The sequence below is a fragment of the Arachis stenosperma genome, chromosome 7 (genome assembly GCF_014773155.1).
Source record: "Arachis stenosperma cultivar V10309 chromosome 7, arast.V10309.gnm1.PFL2, whole genome shotgun sequence".
Taxonomy (NCBI): Eukaryota; Viridiplantae; Streptophyta; class Magnoliopsida; order Fabales; family Fabaceae; genus Arachis; species Arachis stenosperma.
Genome location: NC_080383.1, coordinates 11,405,023 through 11,418,105, shown reverse-complemented (window position 1 = coordinate 11,418,105; position 13,083 = coordinate 11,405,023). Strand labels below are relative to the sequence as shown.

At 38.5% G+C, this 13,083-nt stretch overlaps 1 non-coding gene across 1 annotated transcript; it reads right to left on the bottom strand.

Moving 5' to 3' along the window:
• Positions 1–2,569: 2,569 nt before the first annotated feature.
• Positions 2,570–2,673, bottom strand: LOC130942657 (small nucleolar RNA R71). Its single transcript, XR_009071222.1, has one exon. It is a non-coding gene; the product is annotated as a small nucleolar RNA R71 (small nucleolar RNA).
• Between the last annotated feature and the right edge of the window lie 10,410 nt (positions 2,674–13,083).

Below are 13,083 nucleotides of genomic sequence, written 5' to 3'. Positions count from 1 at the left end.
CCTTCGGCCAGTGTGATGCCTCCAGACGATTAGCCATGCGAGTGACAGCGCAGAGGACCATTTTCCAGAGAGGATACAAAGTAGCCATCGTCGAACGGTGAACCCCTATACACAGCTTGCCATGGAAAGGAGTAAGAAGGATTGAAGGAAGAGCGAGTAGTGAAGCAGAGTTTCAAGAGGAACACAGCATCTCCATACGCCTATCTGAAATTCCCACTATTGATTTACATAAGTATTTCTATCCCTTTTTATTTTCTATTTTATTATTAATTTTCGAAACCCATAAACCAATTTAATCTGCCTAACTGAGATTTACAAGGTGACCATAGCTTGCTTCATACCACAATCTCTGTGGGATCGACCCTTACTCACGTAAGGTTTATTACTTGGACGACCCAGTACACTTGCTGGTTAGTTGAACGGAGTTGTGAATTCAACCGGTGCCATAATAATGATTTCATACAAATACAAAGAATATGGATCACAATTTCGTCCACCAAGTTTTTGGCGCCGTTGTCGGGGATTGTTCGAGTATGGACAACTGACGGTTCATCTTGTTGCTCAGATTAGGTAATTTTCTTTTCAAAAATCTTTTTCAAAATTTTTCTTTTCTTTTTCGTTTTTCTAAAATATATTTTCGAAAAAAAATTTAATAAAAATCCAAAAAATCATAAAATCATAAAAACCAAAAATATTTTGTGTTTCTTGTTTGAGTCTTGAGTCAATTTTTAAGTTTGGTGTCAATTGCATGCTTTAAAATTTTTTCTTGCATTTTTCGAAAACTTCATGCATTCATAGTGTTCTTCATGATCTTCAAGTTGTTCTTGATAAGTCCTTTTGTTTGATCTTGATGATTTCTTGTTTTGTGTTGTTTGTTGTTTTTCATATGCATTTTTTGTTTGTTAAAGTCCATGCATTAAAAATTTCTAAGTTTGGTGTCTTGCATGTTTTCTTTGCATCAAAGATTTTTCAAAATTATGTTCTTGATGTTCATCATGATCTTCAAAGTGTTCTTGGTGTTCATCTTGATATTCATAGCATTCTTGGATGCATTCATTGTTTTGATCTAAAAATTTCATGCATTGAGTATTTTTGTTGTTTTTCTCTCTCATAATTAAAAAAATTCAAAAATCAAAAAAATATATCTTTTCCTTTTTTTCTCTCTAAATTTTCGAAATTTTGGGTTGACTTGGTCAAAAAAATTTTCAAAATTAGTTGTTTCTTACAAGTCAAGTCAAAATTTCAAATTTTAAAAATCTTATCTTTTAAAATCTTTTTCAAAAATCATATCTTTTTCACTTTTTTTTATATTTTTCGAAAATTTCAAAAATATTTTTTCAAATTATTTTCAAAATCTTTTCTTTATCTTTACATAATATTTTCGAAAATTCACTAATAATTAATGTGATTGGTTCAAAAATTTGAAGTTTGTTACTTTCTTGTTAAGAAAGGTTCAATCTTTAAAGTTTTAGAATCTTATCTTGTAGTTTCTTGTTAGTGAAGTAAATAATTTCAAAATTTTTGAATTAAATCTTTTTATCTTTTATTTGATCTTTTTCAAAAATTTTATCTTTTTCAAAATTTGATTTCAAAATATCTTATCTAACTTATTATCTTCTTATCTTTTTCAATTTTGATTTCAAATCTTTTTCAATCAACTAACTAACTTTTTGTTTGTCTCTTATCTTTTTCAAAACCACCTAACTACTTTTCCCTCTTCTATTTTCGAAAATATCTCTCTCTTTTTCAAAAATTCTTTTTAATTAACTAAATGTTTCATTTTTTAATTTGAATTACAATTTATCTCTAATTTTCGAAAATCACTAACCCCTTTTTAAAATTATTTTTGAAATTCTCTTTCTCTTTTCTTATTCTATTTAATTATTTATTCACTAACACTTCTCTTCACCTCTCTTCATCTAAAATCCGAATTCTTCTTCACTCTTCTCCCCCTTCTTTTTCTACTAACATAAAGGAATCTCTATACTGTGACATAGAGGATTTCTCTTTCTTTTCTTGTTTTCTTCTCTTTCATATGAGCAGGAACAGGGATAAAGGCACTCTTGTTGAAATTGATCCAGAACCTGAAAGGACTTTGAAGAGAAAATTAAGAGAAGCTAAATTACAACAATCCAGAAACAACCTTTTAGAAATTTTCGAACAAGAGAAGGAGATGGCAGCCGAAAATAATAATAATGCAAGGAGAATGCTTGGTGACTTCACAAAGCCAACGTCCAAGTTTGATGGAAGAAGCATCTCCATTCCTGCCATTGGAGCCAACAACTTTGAGCTGAAACCTCAGCTAGTTGCGTTAATGCAACAAAACTGCAAGTTTTATGGACTTCCATCTGAAGATCCTTATCAGTTTTTAACTGAGTTCTTGCAGATCTGTGAGACTGTAAAGACGAATGGAGTTGATACTGAAGTCTACAGACTCATGCTTTTCCCTTTTGCTGTAAGAGACAAAGCTAGAATATGGTTGGATTCACAACCTAAGGATAGCCTGGACTCCTGGGATAAGCTGGTCACTGCCTTCTTGGATAAATTCTTTCCTCCTCAAAAGCTGAGCAAGCTGAGAGTAGATGTTCAAACCTTCAAACAAAAAGATGGTGAATCCCTCTATGAAGCTTGGGAAAGATACAAGCAGCTGACCAAAAGATGTCCATCTGACATGTTTTCAGAATGGACCATATTAGATATATTCTATTATGGTCTCTCTGAATTTTCGAAAATGTCATTGGACCATTCTGCAGGTGGATCTATTCACCTGAAAAAAACGCCTGAAGAGGCTCAAGAACTCATTGACATGGTTGCAAACAACCAATTCATGTACACTTCTGAAAGGAATTCCGTGAACAATGGGATACCTCAGAAGAAAGGAGTTCTTGAAATTGATGCTCTGAATGCCATATTGGCTCAGAACAAAGTGTTGACTCAACAGGTCAACATGATCTCTCAAAATCTGAATGGATGGCAACATGCATCCAACAGTACTAGAGAGGTAGCTTCTGAAGAAGCTTATGATCCTGAGAACCCTGCCATGGCAGAGGTTAATTACATGGGTGAACCTTATGGAAACACCTATAACCCATCATGGAGAAATCATCCAAATTTCTCATGGAAGGATCAACAAAAGCCTCAACAAGGCTTTAACAATGGTGGACGTAATAGGCTGGGCAATAGCAAGCCATATCCATCATCTTCTCAGCAACAGACAGAGAATTCTGAACAAAACACTTCTAATTTAGCCAATGTAGTCTCTGATCTGTCAAAGGTCACTTTCAGTTTCATGAGTGAAATAAGATCCTCCATTAGAAATCTGGATGCACAAGTGGGCCAGCTGAGTAAGAAAGTCATTGAAACTCCTCCCAGTATTCTTCCAAGCAATACAGAAGAGAATCCAAAAGGAGAGTGCAAAGCCATTGACATAGTCAATATGGCCGAATGCACAAGGGAGGAGGAGGACGAAAATCCCAGTGAGAAAGACCTCCTGGGACGTCCCTCAAGCAAGAAGGAGTTTCCTATTAAGGATCCAAAGGAATCTGAGGCTCATATAGAGACCATAGAGATTCCATTAAATCTCCTTCTGCCATTCATGAGCTCTGAAGACTATTCTTCCTCTGAAGAGGATGAAGATGTGACTGGAGAGCAAGTTGCTCAATATTTAGGAGCTATCATGAAGCTGAATGCCAAGTTATTTGGTAATGAGACTTGGGAAAGTGAACCTCCCTTGCTCATTAATGAACTAGATACTTGGATTCAGAAAATTCTACCTCAAAAGAAACAAGATCCTGGCAAGTTCTTAATACCTTGTACCATAGGCACCATGATCTTTGAAAAAGCTCTGTGTGATCTAGGGTCAGGGATAAATCTTATGCCACTCTCTGTAATGGAGAAGCTGGGGATCATTGAGGTACAACCTGCCTTGTTCTCATTACAACTGGCAGACAAGTCATTGAGACAAGCCTATGGAATAGTAGAGGACGTGTTAGTAAAGGTTGAAGGCCTTTACATCCCTGCTGATTTCATAATCTTAGACACTAGGAAGGAAGAGGATGATTGCATCATCCTTGGAAGGCCTTTCCTAGCCACAGCAGAAGCTGTGATAGATGTCAACAGAGGTGAATTAGTCCTTCAATTGAATGGGGACTCCCTTGTGTTTAAGGCACATGGCCATCCCTCTGTGACAGAAGAGAGTAAGCATGAAGAGCTTCTCTCAGTTCAGAGTCAAGAAGAGCCCACACAGTCAAACTCTAAGTTTGGTGTTGTGAGGCCACAACCAAACTCTAAGTTTGGTGTCAAGACCCCATATCCAAACTCTAAGTTTGGTGTTGGGACTATACAACATTGACCTGATCACCTTGTGGCTCCATGAGAGCCACTGTCAAGCTATTGACATTAAAGAAGTGCTTGTTGGGAGGCAACCAATTTTATTTATTTTATTTTCATTTTATTCTATTTTATTGTTATTTTGTATTTTATTAGGTACATGATCATGAGGAGTCACAAAAAAAAATCATAAAAATTAAAAACAGAGTCAAAAATAGTAGAAGAAAAAATTCGCACCCTGGAGGACGCACAGGCTGGCGTTCAACGCCAGTAAGATGCATCTGGCCGGCGTTCAACGCCAGAACAAAGCATCATTCTGGTGCTGAACGCCAGAAACAAGCAACATTCTGGCGCTGAATGCCAGGAATGTACCTAGAGAGGAAAAACTGGCGCTGAACGCTAGTAACAAGCATGAAACTGGCGTTCAACGCCAGAAACATGCTTTACATGGGCGTTGAACGCCCAGAATGTGCACCAATGGGTGTTTAAACGCCAGAATGGTGCACGAAGGCATTTTACATGCCTATTTGGTGCAGGGATGGAATTCCTTGACACCTCAAGACCTGTGGACCCCACAGGATCCCCACCTAACATATTCCCACCTTATCTCCTAATCCTAGTTTTTGTGATGACTATTCCCCATGTCACAATTCCTAACACTTTTCACCAATCACCTCAATTCCTCTTCCCAATCAACCCATTCACCACTCACATCGATCCACTCTTCCCCATAAACCCCACCTACCTTCAAAAATTCAAAACCAATTTCCCACCCATTCCCACCCTAAATGGCCGAATACACACTACCCCCTCTCCCTATAAATACCCTTCCATTCTCCTTCATTTTCACACAACACAAACCCCTCTTCTCCCACTTAGCCGAACCTACATCTCTCCCTCTCTACCATATTTTCTTCTTCTTCTTCTTCTCTTCTTTCTTCTCTTGCTCGAGGGCGAGCAATATTTTAAGTTTGGTGTGGTAAAAGCATAAGCTTTTTGTTTTTCCATTACCATCAATGGCACCTAAGGCCGGAGTATCCTCTAGAAAAGGAAAAGGGAAGACAAAAGCTTCCACCTCCGAGTCATGGGAGATGGAAAGATTCATCTCCAAGAGCCATCAAGACCACTTCTATGATGTTGTGGCAAAGAAGAAGGTGATCCCTGAGGTCCCTTTCAAGCTCAAGAAAAATGAGTATCCGGAGATCCGACATGAAATCCGAAGAAGAGGTTGGGAAGTCCTAACCAACCCCATGCAACAAGTCGAAATCTTAATGGTTCAAGAGTTCTATGCCAATGCATAGATCACTAGGAACCATGATCAAGGTATGAACCCGAGTCCAAAGAATTATCTCACAATGGTTCGGGGGAAATACTTAGATTTCAGTCCGAAAAATGTGAGGTTGGCATTCCACTTGCCCATGATGCAAGGAGATGAACGCCCCTACACTAGAAGGGTCAACTTTGATCAAAGGTTGGACCAAGTCCTTATGGACATTTGTGTGGAAGGAGCTCAATGGAAGAGAGACTCCAAAGGCAAGCCAGTCCAACTAAGAAGACTGGATCTCAAGCCTGTGGCTAGAGGATGGTTGGAGTTCATTCAACGCTCCATCATTCCCACTAGCAACCGATCTGAAGTTACTGTGGATCGGGCCATCATGATTCATGGCATCATGATTGGAGAGGAAGTAGAAGTTCATGAGGTCATCTCCAATGAAATCTACAAAATAGCCGACAAGCCTTCACCCATGGCATGGCTAGCTTTTCCTCACCTTATTTGCCCTCTATGTTACTCAGCTGGAGTTATCATAGAAGGAGACATCCTCATTGAAGAGGATAAGCCCATCACCAAGAAGAGAATAGAGCAAGCAAGAGAGACCCCTCACGGTTCTCAAGAGATGTATGAGGAAGCTCATCATCAAGAAATCCCTAAGATGCCTCAAGGGATGCACTTTCCTCCAAACAACTATTGGGAACAACTCAACACTTCCTTAGAAGATTTGAGCCACAATGTTGAACAACTAAGGGTGGAACATCATGAGCACTCCATCATTCTCCAAGAAATAAGAGAAGATCAAAGAGCAATGAGGGAGGAGCAACAAAGGCAAGGAAGGGACATAGAAGAGCTTAAGGACATTGTTGGACCTTCAAGAAGAAGACGCCACTAAAGGTGGATTCATTCCTTCTGTTTTTCGGGTTTTAATGTTGTGTTTATCTATATTTTGTGTCTCTACTTCATGATCATTAGTATGTAACCATGCCTTAAAGCTATGAATAAAATCCATTAATCCTTCACCTCTCTTAAATGAAAAATGTTTTAATTCAAAAGAACAAGAAGTACATGAATTTCGAATTTATTCTTGAATTTAATTTAATTATATTGATGTGGTGACAATACTTTTGTTTTCTGAATGAATGCTTGAACAGTGCATATGTCTTTTGATCTTGTTGTTTATGAATGTTAAAACTATTGGCTCTTGAAAGAATGATGAACAAAGAGAAATGTTATTGATGATCTGAAAAATCATGAAATTAATTCTTGAAGCAAGAAAAAGCAGTGAAAAAGAAAGCTTGCGAAAAAAAAGAAAATGGCGAAAAAAAAATAGAAAGAAAAAGAAAAAGCAAGCAGAAAAAGTCAATAGCCCTTAAAACCAAAAGGCAAGGGTAAAAAGGATCCAAGGCTTTGAGCATCAATGGATAGGAGGGCCCAAGGAAATAAAATCCAGGCCTAAGCGGCTAAATCAAGCTGTCCCTAACCATATGCTTGTGTCATGAAGGTCCAAGTAAAAAGCTTGAGACTGAGTGGTTAAAGTCGTGATCCTAAGCAAAAAGAGTGTGCTTAAGAGCTCTGGACACCACTAACTGGGGACTCTAGCAAAGCTGAGTCACAATCTGAAAAGGTTCACCCAGTTATGTGTCTGTGGCATTTATGTATCCGGTGGTAATACTGGAAAACAAAGTGCTTAGGGCCACGGCCAAGACTCATAAGTAGCTGTGTTCAAGAATCAACATGCTTAACTAGGAAAGTCAATAACACTATCCGAAATTCTAAGTTCCTAGAGAAGCCAATCATTCTGAACTTCAAAGGAAAAAGTGAGATGCCAAAACTGTTCAGAAGCAAAAAGCTACAAGTCCCGCTCATCTAATTATAATTAATATTCATTGATATTCTGGAATTTATAGTATATTCTCTTCTTTTTATGTTAAATTCACATTTCTGGACTTTACTATGAGTTTGTATGTTTTTCTATGATTTCAGGTAATTTCTGGCTGAAATTGAGGGACTTGAGCAAAATTCTGAAAAAGGCTGACAAAAAGGACTGCTGATGCTGTTGGAATATGACCTCCCTGCACTCAAAATAGATTTTCTGGAGCTACAGAACTCCAAATGGCGCGCTCTCAACGGCGTTGGAAAGTAGACATCCAGAGCTTTCCAGCAATATATAATAGTCCATACTTCATTCGAAAATTGACGACGTAACTTGGCGTTGAACGCCAAGTACATGCTGCTGTCTGGAGTTAAACGCCAGAAAAATGTCATGATCCGGAGTTGAACGCCCAAAACACGTCATAACTCGGAGTTCAACTCCAAGAGAAGCCTCAGCTCGTGGATTGATCAAGCTCAGCCCAAGCATACACCAAGTGGGCCCCGGAAGTGGATTTATGCATCAATTACTTACTCATGTAAACCCTAGGAGCTAGTTTATTATAAATAGAACATTTAACTATTGTATTAGACATCTTTTGACAGTTTAATCTCTTGACTGTTTAGCCTTTGATTATTCGGTCTCTTGATCACTCAGGGGGCTGGCCATTCGGCCATGCCTGAACCTTTTACTTATGTATTTTCAACGGTGGAGTTTCTGCACACCATAGATTAAGGGTGTGGAGTTCTGTTGTACCTCAAGTTTCAATACAATTACAATTACTTTTATTCAATTCTCTCTTATTCTTATTCCAAGATATTCATTCGCACCCAAGAACATGATGAATGTGATGATTATGTGACGCTCATCATCATTCTCACCTATGAACGCGCGTGATTGACAACCACCTTCGTTCTACATGCAACCGAGCTTGAATGTGTATCTCTTAGACTCCCCAACAGAATCTTCGTGGTATAAGCTAGATAGATGGCGGCATTCATGAGGATCTGGAAAGTCTAACCTTGTCTGTGGTATTCCGAGTAGGATCTTGGGAATCCGGAAAGTCTAACCTTGTCTGTGGTATTCCGAGTAGGATTCCAGTAATGAATGACTGTGACGTGCTTCAGACTCGCAAGTGCTGGGCGTTAGTGACAGACGCAAAAGAATCAAGGGATTCTATTTCAGCAGGAGCAGGAACCAACCAGTGATTAGCCGTGCTGTGACAGAGCGCGTGAGCGTAGTTTTCACTGCGAGGATGGGATGTAGCCTTCGGCCAGTGTGATGCCTCCAGACGATTAGCCATGCGAGTGACAGCGCAGAGGACCATTTTCCAGAGAGGATACAAAGTAGCCATCGTCAAACGGTGAACCCCTATACACAGCTTGCCATGGAAAGGAGTAAGAAGGATTGAAGGAAGAGCGAGTAGTGAAGCAGAGTTTCAAGAGGAACACAGCATCTCCATACACCTATCTGAAATTCCCACTATTGATTTACATAAGTATTTCTATCCCTTTTTATTTTCTATTTTATTATTAATTTTCGAAACCCATAAACCAATTTAATCTGCCTAACTGAGATTTACAAGGTGACCATAGCTTGCTTCATACCAACAATCTCTGTGGGATCGAAGAGTCGGTACACTAGAAGATAAACTGACTTAGGAGCAGGTAGGGGTGCAGTGGATGGAGCTGGGGCAGCGGATGCTGAAGGGGCAGCTGAAGATGTACCTGTCTCAGCAGAGTCAGTGAGAAACGGAGGTTGGTAGCCAAGAGCCTGAAACTTTCTACTGTGAGGGATGATCTTCCTGCAGTCTGTGGCGGATGGCTTTTCATCAGTAATTTCCCAAGGTACCTGAGCTCGGCGACCCAGCTGAGTAATCAGGAATGGAAATGGGAGGGTGCCTCTCACATGGACCCTGGTCATGTAATGCCAGATGAAGCGGGGCAGATATAGGTCTTTACCCTCCATCACACACCAGATGAGGGTAATCATAGTAGCTGGCACTTTTGTCTCATGAGTGCTCGACATTACGTAGTTACTCAGAATCTGCTACCATAGTCGAGCCTCATCATTCTGATATATTAGCCTGATTCCCTTGGGTACCACTGTGCTCTTTCCCATGACCCATGGAACAGTAGGATCAAGAGCTATAGCCCGTTTCACTGCATCCCAGTCAAATCTCAGGAATCTCATATCCTCCTCAGCCTTTTGGTAACCGTCTGGCTTATCTGATTTAGGTGAGAGCTGGAGGATGTCTTCTATGGCTTCCTCAGTAACCAAAATTTGCTTGCCTTTGAGCTGTACTGCATCCAGGGATGTTTTAAAGTAGTTATAGTAGAATTCTCTGACCCAGGATGAGTTGATCTCAGTCAAGTTTCTCTCCAGGAAGAACCAGCCTCGTTGTTTAATTTGGTCTGAAGTGTATTGCTTGAGTTCTTCCAGAATTTTGAGTGTCCTTTCCATGTATAGGTTCCTAGATGTGGCAAAAACTAGGTACTGCAGCTCACAGTATTTGTTTGCAAATTTTACTGGGTCAGCTGCAGGTACTAACTGATCAGCCTTTTCCTGCGGGGTAAAGTTCTTCTCCCGCCAGGAATCATCATGTAAGATGCCAAGGATGGACATAGAGGATTCACCTCTTTTTCTTTTGCCAGTGGTTGCTTTGTCCTTTCCTTTGCTTTGAGGGTCAGACATCCTAAAAAATAGAAATTCCAGGATATAATGGAAGAATAAAAGTAGAAAAATAAGTAGGCAAATAGAATAATAGCAATATAAGCACAGAGTAGCAAAAGAGCAAGAGAAGCATGAAATGAGTTAAATATATGTGCATTGTGGATTGTATGCAAGTGGAAAAGTTTGAAAATAGAAATCACAATCCAAAATATATGATAAGTAGAAGTCATTTTAATTAGGAAAAACAACGATCATGCCCTGAGTTAGAAAGTTAAAGTAGTCAGGTAAAAAGAGAAGTTGGAAAGTTAAAATGGTTAGTAGGTAAAAGGAAAATAGAAAGTGAAAATAGTGAGTTAGTGATAAACCCCATTTGTAAGGTTTATCTTGTATTGATTTTAGGAGATTTTAACACCTTTTTACCCACATTTATTCAACGAATTAGCATGGTTTTATGATTCTCCCTTAATTTGTGCTTAAGTGTGAAAACATGCTTTTTAGGCCTTTAACTTGATGATTTTAATCTTCCTTTGATTCCACTAGATGCCTTGATGTGTTTGTTAGTGATTTCTGATTGAAAAGGCTAGGAACGGATCAAAGGAGTGAAGAGAAAAGCATGCAAAGTGGAGAAATCATGAAAATCCAAAGAATTGAACTCGCCCATGGACGCGCGTGCGCACCAGGCGCTTACGCGTACCTTGCGAAATGGCCCATGGACGCGTACGCATGCTGTGCACGTACGCGTCGATGCTGATACTTAATTTTTAAGTAAATTCGCATCCAGCAAATTCTCAGGAGTTGTGGGGCCCAATCCCAACTAACTTTGGCGGCAAAGATGCTATTTAAAGCCAAGGATTGAAGAGCAAAGGGATTTTTAGTTCATTCATACACATTAGGATTAGTTTAGAGTTAGTTTCTAGAGAGAGAAGCTCTCTCTTCTCTATAGAATTAGGATTAGAATTAGGTTAGAATTTCTTAGATCTAGGTTTTTATTCATTTTCTTCTACTTCTACCTTTTAATTCTTTGTTGTTACATTCATCCTCCTCTATTCTTTTGTTGTAATTTCCTTTATGCTGTTTCTATGCTTTGTTGTAGTATTTCCTTCCATTTTTATTCAATTCAATTCAAGGTAATTCATAATAATTGTGTTCCTTTTGATTGTTGTTGTTGATTTCTTACATTCAATTGTTGTTAGATTTTACTCCTGTTATCAATTTGCTTTGCTTTTCTTTTGTACCTTCCAAGTGTTTGATGAAATGCTTGGTTGGATTTTAGTATAGATTTTGTTTCTCTTGGCTTTGGTTGAGTAATTAGTGACTCTTGAGTTATCTAATTCCTTTGTTGATTGATAATTAGAAGTTGCTAATTGATTTGAATGCCTCTAACGCTAGTCTCTCCTTTAGGAGTTGATTAGGACTTGAGGAATCAAATTGATTCATCCACTTGACTTTCCTCCATGGTTAGAGGTTAACTAAGTGGGAGCAATGAACAATTTGTGATCATAATTGAGGAGGATAACTAGGATGGGATTTCTAGTTCTTATACCTTGCCAAGAGCTTTGTTAGTTGTTAGTTTATTTTCTTTGCCATTTGTATTTCTTGTCTAAAATCCCAAAAACCCCAAACATACCTCATAACCAATAACAAGGCACTTTATTGTAATTCCTAGGGAGAACGACCCGATGTTTAAATACTTCGGTTTATAGATTTTAGGGGTTTGTAATTGTGACAAACAAATTTTTGTATGAAAGGATTATTGTTGGTTTAGAGACTATACTTTACAACGAGATTTCATTAGTGAAATTCTAAACCGTCAAAAATCCAATTATCAAAATGGCGCTGTTGCTGGGGAATTGCAACGGTGTTATGTTATCGGTTATTGTACATATGTGAATAGTGTGAATATCTTGCTTTTTGCTTTATTTGCTAGTTGTAGAATTTTGTTTCTTTTATTTTCTATTATCTTTTGATTTTAGTTTTCTCTTTCCATTATGAATTCTCATTTTGGCTATGAGTGTGATTACAACTATGTTGTAGGTGATGGAAGCTACAATGAGGATGTGTATCAAGGATAGGACAACCAAAGGTGAGAGGAGCCATATGCATATGATCAATCTTCATGGCAACAACCTCCACCAATGCACTATGAAGAAGAGCCATTCTATGATGCATACCAATCCAATGGCTATGGTGAATCTCCTTGTGACTTTCAAAAACCACCACCATATGCCTATGAGCCATATCCTCAACATAACCCTCAACCATACTCACAAGCCCCTTCTTACCAACCACCTTCATATGACCCTAATCCATATCCATCCTACCAACAATCATATGAGCCATATGAAACACATATAGAGCCACCACCATTCCAACAACAACACTTTCAAGAGCCATGATAAAGATGAATTGTTGTCGGTTAGGAATTTCTCTTGTAGAAATTAGAATGTCGTTGTAAGCATAGCTCCAAACCAACAAACAACTCTCGCAACCAAATTAAATTAGAGTTTTGTCACAAGTACAATCCCCAACTGAATTTATAACCGGAGTATTTGGACTCCGGGTCGTCTCCCTAGGAAACAATGGAGTGCATGCGTATTGGCAATGAAAGGAAAAAAAAGGTTTTGATTGGTGATAGGACACAGAATTTAAACGTGCAAGGAAAGTAAATCAAGCAAACAATTGAAAGAAACAATTAAAGAAGAGAGACATTCATGGCATTGAATTGAGATCATAGGCTTTCTATCCTAGTCATGCATGATTAATTCGGCTTGTTTAGTCAACTCCAACTATTAGGGAGAAAGTCAAACAAGATAATCAATCATGTTACAAATATAAACAAGAATTTATCTTATCACGTCATCTCCAACGTTGGAAGAAAGTCTAATAAGACTAGGTAATCTCAATCCAGAAGTCCTAACCAACTTACCGATTTAATTAG